At 37.5% G+C, this 12,696-nt stretch overlaps 2 long non-coding RNA genes across 6 annotated transcripts; one reads left to right on the top strand and one right to left on the bottom strand.

Annotated features, from left to right (window-relative positions):
• Positions 1-207: 207 nt before the first annotated feature.
• Positions 208-1,322, bottom strand: LOC126764518 (uncharacterized). The gene is made up of 3 exons (XR_007668036.1): positions 748-1,322; positions 438-683; positions 208-367 (listed from the first exon to the last, which is right to left on the bottom strand). It is a non-coding gene; the product is annotated as an uncharacterized LOC126764518 (long non-coding RNA).
• Positions 1,323-1,776: 454 nt separating this feature from the next.
• On the top strand, positions 1,777-12,067 carry LOC126764516 (uncharacterized). Of its 5 annotated transcripts, none has more exons than XR_007668032.1 (5): positions 1,886-2,059; positions 2,148-9,474; positions 9,532-11,474; positions 11,562-11,593; positions 11,648-12,067. It is a non-coding gene; the product is annotated as an uncharacterized LOC126764516 (long non-coding RNA). The 5 variants fall into 5 exon arrangements; XR_007668033.1 differs by having other exon boundaries at positions 9,522-11,474; XR_007668034.1 differs by having other exon boundaries at positions 2,148-9,587; positions 9,661-11,474.
• The last annotated feature ends 629 nt before the right edge of the window (positions 12,068-12,696 follow it).

Genomic DNA, 12,696 nt, shown 5'->3' with positions numbered 1-12,696 from the left:
AAACTAATCAGCGAAATTTGAGAGAAAAATCAGGACAACCTACATAAAATTAAGCACAATTTTTTTTTTGCAAATTGTATCGATTCTACATTATCCGAAGGAACTTCGTTCCTACCTGGTGTCCAACGACACCACATTTCTTTTTTTTTTCAATTTCTGTATGTGTAATGAACTTTAATATATTTTGCGACATACTTTTTAGAATTTGGGCACTTACCTGGCCGTTGGTGAAAATGCAGCTAAGTTTTTGCTCCAAATTATTACTGTGGAATTCCGAGGTTTTAATAGAAATCCTAAGGAGTTCAACTTCTGCTAACTGCTCGTTTTTGCACTTACCAAAGTGCTATCAACACTATTCAGCCTTTGTCTAAAAAGAATAAGAAATACACATACTTATTTAAGAAAAAGATACTTCATCAATATCAATTAGGACTAACATTTCTGTTTCCAAATGCAGTATTTTCTCGTCTTTCTCATCGATGACCTCCTCTCCTGCAGTTTGAAGTACCTCTCCAACCTCGTTTTCTTGAATTACTTCAACAGGGGCGGTATTCTTCAAAATTGTCGTTAACATCTCTTTTTTGAAACGAGACTCCATTCTTTTTTGCCGTTCATTAGCCTCTGCAGGAGCAGTGGTTAACGTGGGAAAAGCCCTAGGTAGCAACTTAATTGGATTCCGCGAACTTAAACGTGCAAGAGTGTTTGGTTATAAAAGTAAAATTATTGTAATCAAAATGCTATAATTACCCATTTCAAACTGCAAGTTTCTTTCGAAGGCTTCTGGCGCGAAGTGCACTTCACAAATGCATGCATTTTTAACATTAATTTTGTCCGTGCGACGACAAAAATTAATCCATTATTTTAGTACTGCTTTATCTTTAGGGAAATGAAAAAATCTCCAATTCGTAGCACAATTTTTACCATTATTAATATTACACCCGAACACTGCGCAACGCATTTTAAAAAATAAAAAATTTCACAATTAATACAACACTTGAAAACACAATCGAATTCACTTTCAAAAGCTCGGGCGAATAATAAGTCAACCGTGACGTCAGCAAGAACAGCTGACTGAAAACAAACATGCGCATTGCGCAATCTTCTTTCCATCATTCTTGATGATGATCTCTATTCAGTATATTCAAAATGGCAGACAAGAGTTCTTTTTAGTTTTGTGACCTGCTAACTACCAGGTCTCAAATTTGAGGCAACATTTTGAGACTAACGCTAGAGACTGTTTAGTGAATAATAACTAGTCACAAATTGAGATTTTACCTCAAAATGTCTCAAATAGACACTAGACACTGGTTACAGAATCCCGCTATTAATCTCTTCACTGGTTTTGAATTATCACTTTTGTATGGCGAACTCTTGAAAATTTATAAGGTTAGTGGGATAAACTACTCAAGACCCGAAATCGTGTGATTAAGTGTCAGTCTGAACATGGTATTACTCGCGCACACGCCATTCGAATGCATCCCCAATGTATTACGTGGCATACCGACATGCTAAAGCTTATGGCATACCAACTGTGATATCAATTACTACTGCCATTGCCAAATCTGTATGTGGGCATTTGTTATCATAACAGGGCATCTCGACAGGATAAAATTTATGTTATACTAACTGTACTGCCGTGCCTATTGCCTGCAGTATATGCTGACGGCATTTTCATTACGGTAATATGAAATTTAGTAGAGCGAGTATTAAGCGGTTTTGGTATATTATAAAAATAAAATACATTTTCAAAATAACATTTTTCCAAAAAATTAATGTAAGCTTTGTACGTTGTGAACGCAGCTTTACAATAGAGTGAGTGAACACTACCATTACAAATATGACATGATTTTTGACAAACGGCACTAACCAGAGATAAAATCAGAAAAGCGTGCTCAGGAAGTCATTTGTTTGGCATTATATAAAATAGTATAGTTAAAATATTTGTGTAAGAGAATTAAACTGCATAAATTAACTAATTTAATAAGTTAAAGTAATACAGCGTTGGTCTACTAAGGTATTGGAAGGAAGAAACCTTTAATTGTCGATTTTCTGTTTTTTGGTTAGTAGACCGGGATTTGCAATGTACTTAAACATTTTATCCCAATTCAATTTGTGTACATAATAACAATAAACCTTTCTGTTTTTAGATAAATCCAATTGTGTGTTATTCTCCAGTACCATCATACCAGTACCAGTACCATATTATAAATCGACAATTGTCAGAGTTGATTCAATATTAGTGGATCATGGAGAAATTACAATTTGAGGTTGAGTTGGCTGCAGATGAAGATCCAAAGAATAGCATAATGATTATAAAGTCGATTACCAAAGAGGACGGAATAACGTACCTCATACCACCAGGTTTTCAAGCAGTAAAACACCACCCTCAATTGATAAGGTTACCAGAAATTTTGAAGATAAAAAAGACATTACAGAGAAACGTTTTTTTTTTTTTTTTTTTTTTTTTTTTACGAGGAGGAAGCATCGAAAGCCTGAACCCCATGTCAGTGTGGAACTTTAATCCGAACTAAACCTCCTACCGTCATGTACCGTTCCCCCCGGTACCACCGTCAAGTATTACGTCGGGAGGATGGTTGAGTGACACTCAAGCGTACGTGATGGTCAAAATGCATTCAGTTACAAGTTGCATTTACTTGGCCCCACCTCTGTTGGTCTGATAACCCCCTCGTACATTGTTCGTCGCCAACCCTTCCCGTCACGTCAACGTTTGTGTGTTTGAGTCGTGGTTGTCCGTTACATTTCTTCTCCGCCGCTGTTCGCTGGCACGTTGGGATTCCATTACCCTGGCTGCAACTTCGCAAGCAGCTTTCCACTTCTCTGTCGATTCGACCACTTGGCTTACCAGATTTTCGGGAGCTGGGTCTACACCGAACACATCTTTTAGGTATTGCCCCTCAAGATTATATTTTGGGCACTGGAAGAAGGTGTGTTCCACATTTTCGACGGTATCGCCTCCGCAATAATCACATGTGTCGTTATTTTCGTGCCCGAACCGTTTCAAATATGCTTTAAAGCAGCCATGCCCTGTGAGAAGTTGAGTTACGTGAAAATCTACCTCACCGTGTGGTCTATTTAGCCATAGTTCGACATTGGGGATCAGCCGGAATGTCCACCGACCGTTTCCGCTTTCTTCCCAGCGCTTTTGCCATTGATCTACTGTCTCAGCCCTTGCTGTTTCTTTTGATGTATTGTACGGTAACCTGTCATTTGTACAGCATTGTATCTCCTTGGCCAGGAGGTCTAAAGGGTGTAAGCCTGCAATAACTAGAGCAGCATCTTCCGATACTGTGCGGAACGCAGAACATACTCTTAATGCGCAGGTGGCATATATCGAAAAAAGGCAACGGCGATGTGATTTTACTTCTAGAGCTTTTCCCCATATCTGGACGCCGAACAGCGCGACTGACTTTAGTACACCAGCTAATAGTCGCCTTCTATTTTGCTTTGGCCCACGGGTATTGAGCATTAACCGGGTCAAGGCTCTGCACACTTTTGTAGCTTTTTCGCCTGTGTACGCTAAGTGATCTTTAAAGGACATCCTTGCATCGAGTATGATTCCCAAATATTTAATTGCCGGTTGTGTCGTGATGCTTACACCCTTTGCATTGAACGTGGCAACTTCACGGACTTTTCTGCCAGTGATGAGTACCGCTTCGGTCTTGCTCTCCGCTAGGTTCAGTCCGTTAGTTTCGAGCCAATCGCTTATTAACACTATTGTTCTGTTGGTTATCGAAACTATATCGTGTATATGTTTTGCTATGACCACAACAGCGATATCGTCTGCGAACCCAATAATATGAACGTTTTTCGGTACTTTCAGCCGCAGTACTCCATCGTACATGACGTTCCATAGTAGTGGCCCAAGAACAGATCCTTGGGGTACTCCACCAGAGACTTTATATTTTTTAGAACCTTCGCTAGTGTTGTAGCTCAAAATTCTATCCTCGAAATAGCTTAGTATTATGTTGTAAAGGTATTGAGGCACGGAGAAGCGTTTTAGTGCACTCAAAATACTGTGCCAGGATGCCGAGTTAAAGGCATTCTTTACATCCAGGGTTACAACCATACAGTACTGTATTGTGCCTCCTTTCCATCTTTTGCCGCTGATAGCCCGTTCGGCCATGGTCTTTACTAAATTTACAGCTGCAATTGTGGATCTTGCCTTTCTGAATCCGAATTGGTTGGGTGATAACCCACCGGCATCGTCGATTGCCTTATTTAGCCGTTGGTATATGATCCGCTCCAGAATCTTTCCAGCGGAGTCTAACATGCAAAGAAGCCGAAAGTGGGACGGTTCGGTCATTGGTTTGTTAGGTTTCGGCAATAGTATCAGGTTTTGCCTTTTCCATATGGTGGGAAAGCAGCCTTCCTGGATGCATGTATTATACATGGTTCGAAAGGGGTCTATGTTTGTAGTGATCGCTGTTTTTAGCACTACATTCGGAATTCCATCTGGTCCTGGGGCTTTAGATGGGTTTAACCGTTTGCATGCTTCTTGGACTTCTTCATTCGAAACAGCTGGGATAGCCTGGGTTTGTGGTACTCTCACGATCTCCTGATGGAGTGGGGGTTGGATAGGGAAGAGGACCGAAACAATTCTCTCAATTATTGAGGGGGAGGTAGGCATTTGCCCGCCAGTGCGTAGTTTTCCCATTACCGTTTTGTAAGCGAGTCCCCAAGCGTTGTTTTCGACATCGTCGCACAGTTTGAGGAAGCATTCCTGTTTGCTTTTTTTAATTGATTGTTTAAGTAGTTTTCTTTTCTCCTTAAAATGTTTTTGGAGAGTGGTGTACTCAGGTGTACCACGTGACCTTTGGTATAATCGCCTTGCTTGCCGGCATTCTTTGCGTAACCTGGCGATCGTCTCATTCCACCAATACACTGGGGAATGGTGTTTGCGTCGAGATAACTTAGACATTGTAGCGTCACATGCACTCTTCATACCGCTCATAATCGTGTAAGCAGCTCTGTTAGCCGACAACAAATTGTCGGGAAGAGTAGTTGGCCTGAAGACTTCTACAAAAAGGTCTGGGTCGAACGTTGCGGGTCGCCAGTTACTTCTTTTAAGGGTCGGTAAACGCTGTCGTTCGTGTGTGGTATTTATTTCGAATATGATTGCATAGTGATCGCTAAAAGTGTAATGATCACTAATTTCCCAATGAGATTTGCGAACTAAGCTCGAGTGTACGAACGTTAGGTCTATCACAGATTGTCGGCCACCTTTGTTGAATGTGCATTGGTTGCCAGCATTTAAAAGCTCCAGATCAAGAGAAGCAAAAGCTTCTAGTAAGGTTTTTCCTCTGCTGTTGGTTCTTTTGCATCCCCACTCGATAGCCCAGGCATTAAAGTCACCAGCTATTATAACTTTCATTTTGCCTCTGGCATCGGCCACTAGGTTGTCGATAATACGACGATATTAAGTAGCAGCTATATACATTAATATCATTAATTGTTGATCGAACAAAACCATCAGAAGAGAAGGGTGCTTCCAGTTGCGCGAAATTAGGGTTACATTTCCATATAACCGCTTTCCTTCGAGTGTCACTTATCCAGGTTACGCCCTGTTGGATTTTATATGGTTCGCTTAGTAGAACCACATCAATTTGCTTTTCGGCAACTGAATGTTTTAATAAGTCGTGAGCCGCTTGACAGTGGTTTGAGTTCAATTGTAGAAACCTCATATTACCTGCTGGGCTGCCTTCTTGTATACTGGGCACCTGACGCTTCCAGTAAAGTGATCGATTTCCTTTCTACCGGCATTCAAGCAGAGCAAACATTTTGGCTTGTTGTTGCAGTCCTTTGCCTGGTGCTCTCCTTCGCCACATCTTCGACAGAGTCTGGATCTGTCCTCATTTTTGCAGGTTTTTGCAGTGTGTCCATAATCGAGACATTTAAAGCACCGCTGTGGTTGTTTGTATTCTCGAATACGGCAATTTACCCATCCAACTTTCAGCTTCCTAGTCAGTAGAAGCTGTCTAGCTGCCTCAACCGGGAGTTTAATGAGAGCTGTTTGGGTGTCTCCACAGGACTTTCTCAAGTTCTTTATTGTTGAGATCGTCAGTTCAGTGTTACCTAATTCTTTCTGTAGTGCGTAAAGGACTTCTTCCTTGCTTGTAACTTCATCAAGGTCTTTGCACTCCAGTAGAGTCTCCTGGGTCAGAAGTTTAACGTGGGCTTGATCCCCTAGACACTTCTTCATGTTCTCCTGGGAGTCGGTTGGGATCGCAGTCCCGCTTAGCTGTAGCAACATTTCACCGTTTTGCGTTTTACGTATCTTAGTGACGTTATTTCCGAATCCGCTAAGTGTTGAATCGGACTTGATTTTTCTTAGGATCTCCGCATAGGAAAGGTCCCCATTTTTTGAAATTAATATCGCTTGTGGTTTTGTTTTTGGTAATTTTGCTGGTTTCTGGTTGGCTTTCTTAGCTACTACATTCCATTGTTCCTCCATTGGATTATTTGTTGTTGCCTTATTATCAGGCCCTTTCGCTAGCTGCGTGCTTAATATTTTTGTTGTTGGCGACTTTGCCGTGGTTTCTAACATTTGAAAACTTATTACTGATCGTTTGAACTGACCAATTAAACTTGTTCTTGCTCGTGTTTTCGGCGAATTGATGCATGACCGTTTGCTTTGTTGTAGAGTCTGCTCCTCCACCATTGGTTCTTCAGTGAGCGTACTGCGACCTCTCTTCGCCTGGGCGGTTGGGTGGATAGCCGACTCTCTAACCTCTGCTACTGCTTGTTTTTGCAGTTGCGAGATCTTGTCGATTATGTTACGCATGTGTTGGTTAACATGCCTTTGTTTTTGGCCATGGGTGAGCGCAATTAGCTCTTCTATTAGTGTGCCCAGATCAATAAGTGCGCTCTCTCCTTCGCTCACACTTATTGCGTTTTCGCTGCTAGTGGTGCCTTGTGTTGGCAAATCGGCTGCGCTAGCCTTTTTAGTTGGCATTGTGACGTTATTTAATTCAGTCACATCGTGCGAGACCGTGTTTGTTGGGGTCACTTCTTGTGTCGTTGGTGTAGCAACTTTTAGCGTCTGAGCGCATTGTCGATCAGGTGATCGGGGGGTCTTATTGCTCCTTGTGAACGAACTATGATCCTCCTTATTACCAGTAATGGTAAATGCTGCTTTAGGTTTAGCTGACATTTCCTCAGCTATTCCTATAGCAGTCCACTATTGCAGCTGTTGCTCGTAAATTCCTCAAGTTGTAATCCCCAGGAATTTCTCTTTGTGTGGATTGTGGGTTGTGGGATCCAAGTAGGTGTGTAAAGGGAAAGCTAAGAAAATGCGCTCTTCGCTATTTCCCTTTTGTGCGTACCTTCTCCCAAATTAATAGATATTTATTAAGTGTTTTAACACTCACCGCTTTTATAACTTTTTTACTCTCGTTTTCTGCTTTCGTTGAGTTGATGTGGACACCGTGTGTATTTCGACGCGCTTAGGAACTAATTTTGAATTATTTCCTACCGAATTTGGGGCCATAAACGGAGCACCAGAAAAAAACACGTCTCTTCACTAACTCACTTCACTTGTGTATCTACAGAGAAGAGGTAATAATAGAAAAGTGTGGGTGTCCATGCCAAGTGATATTTTAGCTCTGTACAAAGATGATGTTGGAAAATGATGTTTAATGATTATTTATTACAAGAAATGACTCAAGTCACAAGTCGATCTATTACAGATGGAAAATTATTGGAAATCTTAGAGAAATTATGTAATAAATCCAAGGTAAACGAAGAAAAACATAACATTTTGAACAAATTAAATAAAAAATTTGTTTTAATGAAGTTTGATAACAAGACCACTAATGCTAAACAATGGTTGCAAAGTTTTGAAAATGAATGTGCAAGATTTGATTTAAATAGTGATACAGAGAGAATTAGCGCTTTGAGATTATTCTTGAATGACTCAGAAAATGATTGGTATGAGTCCATGTTAATTAAACATGTTTTAAACACCCTATGGAAAATATGGCAAGTGAGTTTTCTTAAAACATTCGCTGATAAGAGTTGGTCTTCTGTAATGTATGCACTGAATTTCAAACCAGAAATGGAAAATAAAAAGAGAACACCTTGGCAAATATGTTATAAGATGGGAAAGAAAAATAGATTTCACCCTAGGGACTTGTGCTGGTACAAGGAAGACAAAAATTACAGAGTAAAACACTGCAAAAACTTGATGTTGGAGATTGATCAATTTCAGGATACCATATACTAAATATTCCCCTACTAATAGAAGTTGAGGTTATACTGAATAATACACTAAAACGCACAGGTATGACCCTGGTTCAAATATAACCTTAATAAATTCGAAGTTAATAAAAGTAACAAATTGTAAGGAAAATTATTTTGAAAATAAATTCAATACGATTGGTGGTGGGGGAAAAACAACTGGCTTAATAAAATTAAATGGAGAAATACGGAATATTAAAAAGGAAATAAATACATTCATTTATAATGATAAAAACTTTACACATAATTTGCTTTTGGGACTGGATACAAAAAAACGGCTTGGGTTAACCCATGATGGGAATTTAAATATCCAACTTAAAGAAATTGCCATCCCAAGTGTACATGAATATATCAGCCCCCGTGAAGATAAATATAAAAGTAATGAAGATTCTGAAACTAAAGAGTTAAAGTCAGAAATATTACAATATAAAATAAATTTCAATGAGGGCATAGATGTGAAGAAATTTGATATACTCGTAGAAACTAGTTATTTAGATGATGACCAAAGAAGTGCATTACTAAATGATTATAAACACATATGTAAGTATGTGCCAAAGATAAGTCTGATGTAGGCCAAGTTAAAAACTATGCAGCTTTTAAATTATTAAATATTGCTCAAAGAGACCATATAGTAGATGCTCTTTAGATGATAGACAAAAAATCGATAAGCAAATTGGACAATTGCTAAAGAATGAACTAATCGAAGAATCCTATAGCCCATTTGCAGCACCAGTAACATTGGCTTTCAAACATGATACGTAGAGGGAGAAAGTCAAGACTGTGTATTGATTTCAGAGACCTTAATAAGATTATTACCCCACAGGCACAGCCTTTTCCTCTAATAGAAGATCTATTAGTAAAAACGATAAACTGCAAGTATTTTACTACGCTTGATATTAGTTCTGCTTTTTGGTCCATACCACTAAGGATCAGTGACAGAGAAAAGACAGGCTTTGTTACACAGGAAGGTCATTATCAATGGACTTGCCTTCCCTTTTGGGCTGAAAACATCTCTTGCTATATTTCAAAGAATCCTCACGAATGTGATAAGAAAACACAACCTATCAAATTTAGTAATGAATTATATATGTAGACGATATTATGATATTTTCAGAAACTTTTAACCAGCATTTGGACCATTTGTCAAGACTGCTAGATGCAATTGCTGAAGAAGGATTCCGTCTGAAGTTAATGAAATGTAAATTTGCAGGACAATCTGTAAGTAAAACACATAGTAAAAGGTAATACAATCACACCTCTAAAAGATAACCTCAGATCTATAGCGGAATTTGCAGCACCACAAAACGAGAAACAAATAAGACAATTTCTAGGTAAAGTAAATTTTTATAACAAGTATATTCCTAATGCATCAATAACTCTTGACCCAATACACAATTTACTTAGAAAAAACGTCAATTTCATTTGGTCAGATGATTGTGAAGAGGCTTTCCAAACAATAAAGAAATATTTATGCTCTGCCCCAATTCTAGCTATTTTTGATAGAGATGCACCAACATTTATATACACGGATGCAAGTATAAAAGGAGTAGGTGCAATACTTAAACAAACACAGAAATATGGAGAAATCAAACCAGTGGCATATTTTTCAAAGAAGCTAAATGAAACACAAAAAAAGAAGAAAGCTTTATTTTTAGAATGCTTAGCCATAAAAGAAAGTCTAAAATTTTGGCAACACTTTCTGATAGGAAACTCATTTACAATTTATACGGACCATAAGCCGCTAGAAAATTTAAATATTAAGAGCAGAACACATGATGAACTGGGAGACATGACTCATTACCTATCACAATACAACTTTGTAATAAAATACAACCCAGGTAGAAACAATACTGAAGCGGATTGCTTGAGCAGAACCCCTGTATATGAAAGTCACGAAAATGAAGAAGACAACTTAAACACAGTTATTATTATAAAGATTGAGGAAATATTATAAGACCAAAATAAAACCCCAAAGTAAACGACAAGTACAGTTTCATTAAAGAGAATGGTACTACAAATAGAGAAACAAGAAGAAAGAAATTATTTTGTCCGAAGACTACAGTAAGGTATTAATAAGAAAGGTGCATGAACATTTGTGTCATGTGGGAATAAATCAGATTGAGTCGAAAATAAGACCTCTCTATACAGCACCAAACCTATTAAATAATATAAAGTTGGTTTGCCGTCAATATGAAGTTTGTATAAAAAACAAATCAAGATTAAATAAAAATTATGGACTCATGTCACAACTACGACCGGCATAAAAACCTTTTCAAATCATGTCCATAGACACAATAGGAGGGTTTGGTGGCAACAGGTCTTCAAAAAGGTATCTACACTTGTTAGTAGATCTTTTTACTCGTTATGCTTACATTTCATGCTCGAGGTCACAACTGGCTAAGGACTACATAAAACTAGAAGATCAAGTAATCAAGGACAATGAAATTGAGTATTGCTCTCTGATCAATATCCAGCACTGAATTCACAAGAGTTAAAAAAATATTTAAAAAACCATTCTGTTGGTTTAATTTTTACTGCGGTGGATTCTCCATTTTCAAATGGTTATAATGAGAGGTTAAATCAGACGCTGGTAAATAGGATTAGATGTGTCTTAAACAGCAAAGGAAAAATAACAGCTTGGACGACCGTAGCAATGGATTGTGTGAAAGCCTATAACTCAACAAACCACACTGTGACAGGATATTCCCTCTGTACCTGTTAAATGGAGAACCAACTGATGTATTACCAGTGGACCTAAAAATAAAACAATTGGAACCCGGAGAACTGGAAAAAGACAGACATACAGCATTTCTCAGATCAAACAAATCACATGAATTAAACAAGGCCAGATTTGACAGAAATAGAATAGATTACAATTTCCAAAAAGGCGATATGGTATACATAATGGACTGTAATAAGTTAAATAGATCTAAAATGGATGAAATAAGAATAGGTCCTTTTAAGATTGAAGAAATGATATCAGATTCACTCTGCAAAATTAACACTGGAAAGAATAAAAAGTCCTTGGGATTGTACCATGTGACAAAGCTCATTCCTCAGTAGGATAACTGAACTTAACTCCAGTAAATTTTCAATTTTGAAAACTATCGACATTCTAAACATATTGTAATATTAACTTGCTAGAATAGGAGAGACGAATGCCCAATTTTTCAAGAAGAAGAAAACGAAAAGCGCAGTTTATTTTGGTTTTTAAAGAGGTAAGTTCGTAATGAAATATTTGATATTTTATAATTAATTTCTTATATACATTTATACTATATATGTTATTAATTTCTTTTATATAGAGTAAACGAAAAAGATTAACAACGAGAAAAAGGTAAGCATTGTGAATTGAATGTTGTGTGTGTAATTAAAATTTTTAATATTACAGAAATCATTTGGAACGTTTGGATGCGTATAACAAAGACGCACCATCCAATTAGCCGCATCACCGGTGACTTGGAGGACGAGCATTACGCGGAGCTCGCTATTAGTTTAAGTAAATATTTGATTATTTTGATGTTATTATTAAATAAAGCGAAATAATAAAAAAACTGAATTTTATTTAAAAGAATTGAATTTGCTAGAAGTAACAAATGGGTAACAGATAATCTTGTTACTGCTTGTTCTTGCTAACATGCTTATATGTTATAGGTAACAAACTGATAACGAAAATAATAACACTAACAGATATTCGGGTAACAAATACTTTTTGTTATCCATAACACATAGGTAAGCAATGCGCTAACAAAAGAATTTGTTACCCGTAACATACTGTGAAGAGATTTGCTAACAAATGCATGTATTCTGTTAGAACAAGGCAGCATGCGATACTTGCCATTGGTTAGAGCGAGATAACCATTGAACATCAAATAGGTATGTGTTACTTTTTTCCCACTCTCTGAACAAAAGTAACAAATATTTTAACGAATGCAAAAGTGAACAATAACAAGCCGCTTACACGTTTGCTAACAGCTGCCCGTCTTGCAGGGTACCCTTACATATATGACATGATTTTTGACAAACGGCACTGACCAGAGATAAAATCAGAAAAGCGTGCTCAGGAAGTCATTTGTTTTCCATTATATAAAATGCTATAGTTAAAATATTTGTGTAAGAGAAGTAAACTGCATAAATTAACTAATTTAATAAGTTAAAGAGTACAGCGTTGGTCTACTAAGGTATTGGAAGAAAGAAACCTTCAATTGTCGATTTTCTGTTTTTTGGTTAGTAGACCGGGATTTACAATGTACTTAAACATTTTATCCTAATTCAATTTGTGTACATAATAACAATAAACCTTTCTGTTTTTAGATAAATCCAATTGTGTGTTAATCTCACATATTATATTAATATTTACTTTAATATTGTTAATTTACAGAAACAATATGCAAAATGGGTTGGGAATGAGCGAAGTCTTACATTTAATAAACTTATACA

The sequence above is a fragment of the Bactrocera neohumeralis genome, unplaced genomic scaffold (assembly GCF_024586455.1).
Source record: "Bactrocera neohumeralis isolate Rockhampton unplaced genomic scaffold, APGP_CSIRO_Bneo_wtdbg2-racon-allhic-juicebox.fasta_v2 cluster09, whole genome shotgun sequence".
NCBI classification, from domain to species: domain Eukaryota; kingdom Metazoa; phylum Arthropoda; class Insecta; order Diptera; family Tephritidae; genus Bactrocera; species Bactrocera neohumeralis.
The sequence above is the reverse complement of the archived record's forward strand: the minus strand, read 5'-3'. Positions and strand labels throughout refer to the sequence as shown.